The sequence below is a fragment of the Lepisosteus oculatus genome, chromosome 13 (genome assembly GCF_040954835.1).
Source record: "Lepisosteus oculatus isolate fLepOcu1 chromosome 13, fLepOcu1.hap2, whole genome shotgun sequence".
In the NCBI taxonomy this organism is placed as follows: Eukaryota; Metazoa; Chordata; class Actinopteri; order Semionotiformes; family Lepisosteidae; genus Lepisosteus; species Lepisosteus oculatus.
This window is the reverse complement of record NC_090708.1, coordinates 7,947,850-7,954,434: the sequence shown is the minus strand read 5'-3', so window position 1 is coordinate 7,954,434 and position 6,585 is coordinate 7,947,850. Positions and strand designations below refer to the sequence as shown.

Here is a 6,585-nt window from a genome sequence, read left to right as displayed (position 1 = left end):
AACAGCAACATGAATGTGGACTGCTGTAATTCTTCCAGTATAGTCAACTTTAAAGAGCAAGGAAATAAGAAAACATTATATATGCACTTTGCCAGCTTTAGTTTATCTCAGTTTTCTTTTTGCCAATAGCCTACCGGTTTCTATTTTGAAAACTAGAAAAAAAAAGTTAAGTGTTGCCATTTTGGTTGTACTTTTTCAGCTTTAGCTGCCTTAAGAAGTTATTGTTTATTAATGACATAAAGGAGGCAATGCATATATTAAGATGTGTCCCATTTGACAGAAATAGAGCTATCCATTCAAAATGGTAATTTGAGAACAAAGGAGACATTTTAGAGGAAAGCAGCGACAAGCTAAGTAAATGCAGCTGATGTTGCATCATACTTCAAACATTCTTCAAATTAACAGTATGTCAAGGGGCAGCTTACAGAGAGAATGCTTCTTTTAGATAAAGAACAAAACCTGGCATCTTTTCAGATCCTTCTACAATCTGGAAAAAAAAATCCTTCAACTGAAGTGGAAAAATGGGACATAAAAAAAATTTGACTATTCAAATATCCCAGTTTCTAAATGCTGCTATTTGAAAAAATGAGATTTCACCTCTCATGTATCTTGTACTGTATGTGATCGATACAGAAGAAGAGTGTAAAGCAACAGTAGTCTAATAACACTCGCATCACTAAGACAGTAACTGTTTACACATTAGAGCAATCTGCTCAGGCGGGCAGACAGAAAGGAGGAGAGAAAAGCAGAACTTTAAAGGTGAAGGGTTTCAGAGAAATGAACAGAATCCAGATAAAAACATTCCAGATATTTTATTAAAAATAGAAAATGAATTCCCAAAGTTATTCAGAAATGTTATAATAAAATAATTTTCTTCCACAGTTTACATTGTTTAGAATTGAATTGTTTTTTGCATATTGATTTAATGTGGTAATAATCGTATCACATAATTTGAACAGTCTGCTTTATTAGCTTCTTAGTTTTCTTTTGACCTGAGGATGCCCGGGGTTGGCAGAGTTCTCTACTTTTCTACAAAACAAAGGTTTGGTGTTATCAGACAACAATTAAGAGCAAAAATGTATCCATGTTTAAAATTAAATAGACTGTGCCATGAAGCATTCTTTTGATTATGGCAAAAACACAATCAAAGATTTTAGGAAAAAAATAGTTATTTTTGTCAAGAAACAGTGTTAACATCAGATGATTATCTGTGGGATGATCCAAACAAAAGTATCTTTAATAAACAGTGCCAAAAAAAGGAAATATCTTATGGTTACATAATCAATATTACATATTCAGATACATATATGCTTATTCTTATTTCATGCTATGATCATGATGGACCATTTAAAAACTGTAACCTTATTTTAGAACATGCCTTACTTTAAAAGGTGAATACAGAAATTAATTTAGGGATAGAGAAATAAAATTAAATTTCATGTTCATTAAGAGCATCAAATGTGAATGCAACACCATAATAAGAAAGCAGATTTATTTTAAGGTTCTGTTTCCAGTATTCAAAATGAGATTTTCTCATAATCCACTTCAGTGGAATAGCACTCCAGATGTTCATCTTGCAGCTGTTGAAATGTTATTCCTCACCATGAGGCCACTATAGAAGTTATGGCAGCCGTGTTACATTCACATGACCATAACTGCACAGCTTTACTACTGTCATTCAATTACATGCTGCAGAAATCAAATGACACAAATATTAATTCTCCAAAAAGATAATAAATCACGAAATGTTTCACCAACATAAATATGTATCCCAAGATGTACTCTGCTTTTTAGTAATTTATCATTTATAAATTATAATATTTGTGGGACTAAAATACATTCTACAAAATGAACTGCTTTACTGATGTTAATTTACCTCAGAGATTCAGATAATTGACTTGCTTAAGTAAAAATCTGAAGGCTGTAAGCAATTAGTCCTGATTGATCTCTTTAAACATTTTCCCATTTTTTTTACATAATTAAAAAAAATAAACCTCGGTACAGCAGAGCTGTCGAATCCCTCCAGAGCATAATTCTGATGGACACTTAGGATGGATCGGCTTACTCAACCAACCGTTTCACTTACATTTCATCAGAATGGAAATAAGAATGTGCATAAAATTATGTATTACCCAGCAATTACCCAGCTTTAAAACGCAAAGCCCTATTTTTCACTCATTAAACAAACCTAAAATGTTTGAAATGTTTGCTTATAAATTATCTGTTGTAGCCCTCAAAATGTATGTGATATTAACTCAACGTTTTATTCCACATGTTGGTATTTTAACTGCAATGTTTTAATGTTTGGACTACACGTTGCAAAGAAAAATACCAATTGCTGGATATTTGGAAAAGCCATATCCTGCCAAGGGGACTTGAAAGCCCCCTCTAGTGCACAAATGCTAACACTAAGGTGAAGGCTTGATGTTTTAAGCTTTATTGATTAAAGCTGTGTTGTTAAATGCAATCAATCAATTAATCTATCAAGCAAAACTTAAATCAATGAATCAATGTTGGATTTTGACCAGACCAAAGCAGCGTCTTTCCAGTGTTAGTCAAGAGACATTTTCTCTTTGTCTTTTCAGGATCTTCTGAAGCAGCACAGTAGAAAATGGTAGCTCACTGAAGGTGATACTCAGTACCAGAGTTTCTGGAGTTTCTGGAGGTTTCTGGAGGTGTCAAGAACCAGATAATTAGCTATTTCTCTTTCTTCTCAGAAGCAGTTAGAAATGAAGTTATAAAAGGCTGTATAAAGTGTAGATATATTTTACCTTTGCTAGATCAGCACACTTGGTTGAAATTAAGACAGATAGAGAATTCTTAGTTAACTTCTTGCATAGCAGAACTGAAGCTCGTGTTAATAAACGTTAATAAAGGAGGTATTCTACAAATCTGTTAACAGAAGCAAAGATTGTGGAAGGTGGTTTGAGTCGAAATATAAATCTACGAAATGGATTGATGGTCTTAGCAGAGCAATAAACATTAGATTGTATCAGGTCACAACATGAGGGTTTCCCTAAGATGCTTGTTTCATTGTTAGCTCGTCCGAACTAATGGTATGGTTATAATCAGGCAGAAAGAACAGAAACAAAAGTTGTTTTTTGTATCATCAAAGACATTTAGATACACTACCACTGAAGAGAAGAGGTGAAAGTCAGGTTAAAGTTTTCCAATTAAAGTATACTGTAGGCAATTTAGTTTTGGCTGCAGAGATAAGCAGCAGATTTCTGCAATAAAGAACTTGTTAAGACTTCACATGTGCACTATTTGTCTCACCACCATTATAACAAACAGGCTGCCAGAGACCATCGAAGCTGTTAAAAAAAAATGCAGATGTGAGAATAAAACAAGGAACAACTGCAACCAATACAGAATATTGAATACTTTTTTTTCCAGGGAAGTTTTCAATTTCCTGATGGCATGGGTATACTGTATACAGGTCATGTGCCAAAACGCTTTGAGTGGCATCACAGACATCGTGTGCATGCTGCTTCAGCCACCACAGCTTATTAAATGCAGTTCTGTCGGCTGATTCCACTTTGAACTCTCTTGGAAGTCACTAGGGAAAGGGAAAACAAATCATGGCAGGAGCACCAAGATGAACATTACCTCAGCTGCTTCTTCCCTCTGCAGAGGAATGGATGAGATAACTCCCTTCAGGAGATGGCTTTATCACAAGCAATGTAAATCAATTCACTCGTTCCAAACACTTGGCATTCCTCAAGTGTCTCAAACAATTGAATTATTTGATCCTAGGGGACGACTAAAATGAAGCTCTGCATTGTATAGACTGCATACTTGTCTTTACAGAACTTCTGTACTGATTATCTACTGAAAGAAAACAACAAAGGGACGTAAAATTGGAAGGATACTTGATGTGAAATAAGTTACAATGAAAGGAGATGGGCATGTTAAAACAGTAATAGCCAACACTCCTGGGCAAACTTGCTAATTCATTAAAGTTTCAAATACAGTAGATATTCCAAAAGACGTTCAACATCTGTGTTGTGCCTTTAAAAGCTCTGTTTTAGTAGATTAAAAAAAAACTGTGCTAATCGAAAAGATGGAAAGTAGCTTATTCTGCACATAGCTTAGAAAATACCGAGATATTGTTCTTGCAGATTCACATGGGACCGTGGTGCAAAATTGATCAAGACCATCTGACCTGCCCCAGCTGCCTACTTGTTATCTTAGCAGGAAGAGGCCATGCTGTGCAATCAGGAGAAATGTACCGCATTGCAGGATAAACGGGGTGGCGGGATGGCTTGTTTTGGTACAGGTCATCCTATAAGGCGACGTTTATCAATAGTGATAGTGCATTTTTTTTTCTCACCACAAAATTCCTGTAACAGAAATGACTGCATTGTTTTCTGGTGCAAATGGGTAGGTCTAAACAGACCGTCTTCTGCTACAAGATGTGCAGCGAACATCGCGTTCTTTCTTATCTGTCAAAAACGTACGAGCTTCTCCCCCAAAAAACCCGCATGGTTTCACTGCCCTGGAGCAAAGACAAAAAAATGTAATAAGCATATCTTAAAATTTAAAAGGAGTTTCCACTCCACCCGAAAGTGTCTGTAAAACTGTGTTTTACTCCACTAATGCCATTTTAATTTTAATTGCATTTTAATTGCATTTGTATCATTTTCACGGTGTCATATTATTACATGCATACATAATGGAAATTCCTATTCAAAACTTACTTTTCATCCCAAAACCTTGTCAGTGCCCTTTAATGAATACAATTAACTAATATATACCATTCCTCAAATAAGTAAGCTGTCTCAAATGTTTGAACTTAATGTCCAATAGAGAATTTAAGAGTATTTCTGGAGAACGTGTTAAATTTACTAATGTATTTAATTCTCTGCCTTTAAATATATTATATTGCCAACAAGAAGACATCTGTATATTTACAGAAAGCTAATCTTCTGCACAGAGGGCAAAATTAATACACATTTGACATTTGTCCAGCATCATATTAAAAACCACAACCTTAAAACATGTTTAAAGAGAAACAGTGTAACTGAATCTCCAATTTGCAGTCATTTCAGGCGTCATAAAATGGGAACTAAATGAATACGTGCAGAACAGTGATAAAGGAAGCAGAACTGGGAAGCACTGGTCTATCCTCTCACACCTTGTGTTTTTTTAGAATCCAGTTTGAGTTGTTTAATAAAAAATGTTTCTGAGGAGCAAATTTAGAGTACGATGATCCCATCAGCTAGTATTACAACTTGGGCTATGATTGAATAGAGCACAATCAATGTTCTAAGTGAAGGATTCCTTGAACATTAAATGTTGTGAACTACTTATTTTTGCCATTACTAAATTATTGAGGAAAATTTAGAGTGAAGTCTTTGGATCTTTCTGGTCTTTCTCTACCTCATTCTGTTTTTTAAAATGTACAGTCATAAAAATCACAGTCAGGACAGCTCAGAAAATTACTGAGTCTATTATTGTTCAGTCTGTAGGTGTTTCAGCACATCTTAGTCAGTCACAATTATGTCAGTCACCAGGCAACATTTTTTTGTTGTTCAATTTAAAGTCCAGCAGGTTTTCAATCCAAAAGTTGTCTTTAGGATCTATCTACAAGCTAACGCACAAAAACACAAACATTCTTATTAAGTTGTTGGTTTTCTGATTTTATTTTTTTAAACATTTAAAATTTCATACATATCAGTTTGTTAAAATTGGCTCTTAAAGATGATCAAGGTTGGGAAGCACATGCTGATATTAATACAAAATAAATGTTTCCATTAAAAAATTGGTAATTGGTAAAAGGGGTAATTAATATATTGTTCAAAATAATGACTATTCTTTCAAATATATAATGTATTTACTCCACAAAAAAAAACAAGGATTTGGTCATATACGGGACTTATGATATATTATTTAATACGAATGAATAATGACACCTGTATGTATTAAATGTCATTACGGTTAGTGCAGTGTCTACTTCTGTGGAAATATTTCTTTTGAGCTCTTCTCATGAAAGAATCACAACCTCAAAAACCATTACATCAGTTAATTTAGTCAGTATTTTATCTAGTAGAAACAATTCTCATCATTTTTATATCTCCCTTCTGGCATGCTTGAATGATAGCAATTAATTACCTTTACTGATTATGTTTCACAGCTGTGAGAGTAATACAACAAAACAAGGCATATCACTAAAATTAGCAGGACTTTCAATCAACAAACCAATTTGCTGGCACAAACAGGGGTGGGCATCAGAAGTTATCAGCAGCAGTGCCTTCGGGATTTCCTGTGAGAAATGTTCCTGTGGGATACTATAACAGGAGTCCATTTTAATTACTACCACTGACAATATATTTCAGATTTCAAAGATCTGAACAAACACAGACTCATTCACTTTACAGTATCCTTTAAACAATTTTTCACAATCTCCATCAAAAACAGGTCTGAAATATGTGGTATATATGCTAACTTTTATGATAGATTACATAATACTGTTATAAAGGTTTTTACCTGCCCATGGTCATTTGAAGTTTTTAAGACATCTCTGCAACCAAACAACAAATACTGTAACACATTCTCAATAATAATAATAATAATAATAATAAT

The 6,585-nt window shown here is 34.1% G+C and overlaps 1 long non-coding RNA gene across 1 annotated transcript; it reads right to left on the bottom strand.

Annotated features, from left to right (window-relative positions):
- Positions 1 to 839: 839 nt before the first annotated feature.
- Positions 840 to 6,520, bottom strand: LOC107079105 (uncharacterized). Its single transcript, XR_001480085.2, has 3 exons — positions 6,202 to 6,520; positions 4,334 to 4,498; positions 840 to 3,559 (listed from the first exon to the last, which is right to left on the bottom strand). It is a non-coding gene; the product is annotated as an uncharacterized lncRNA (long non-coding RNA).
- Positions 6,521 to 6,585: the final 65 nt, after the last annotated feature.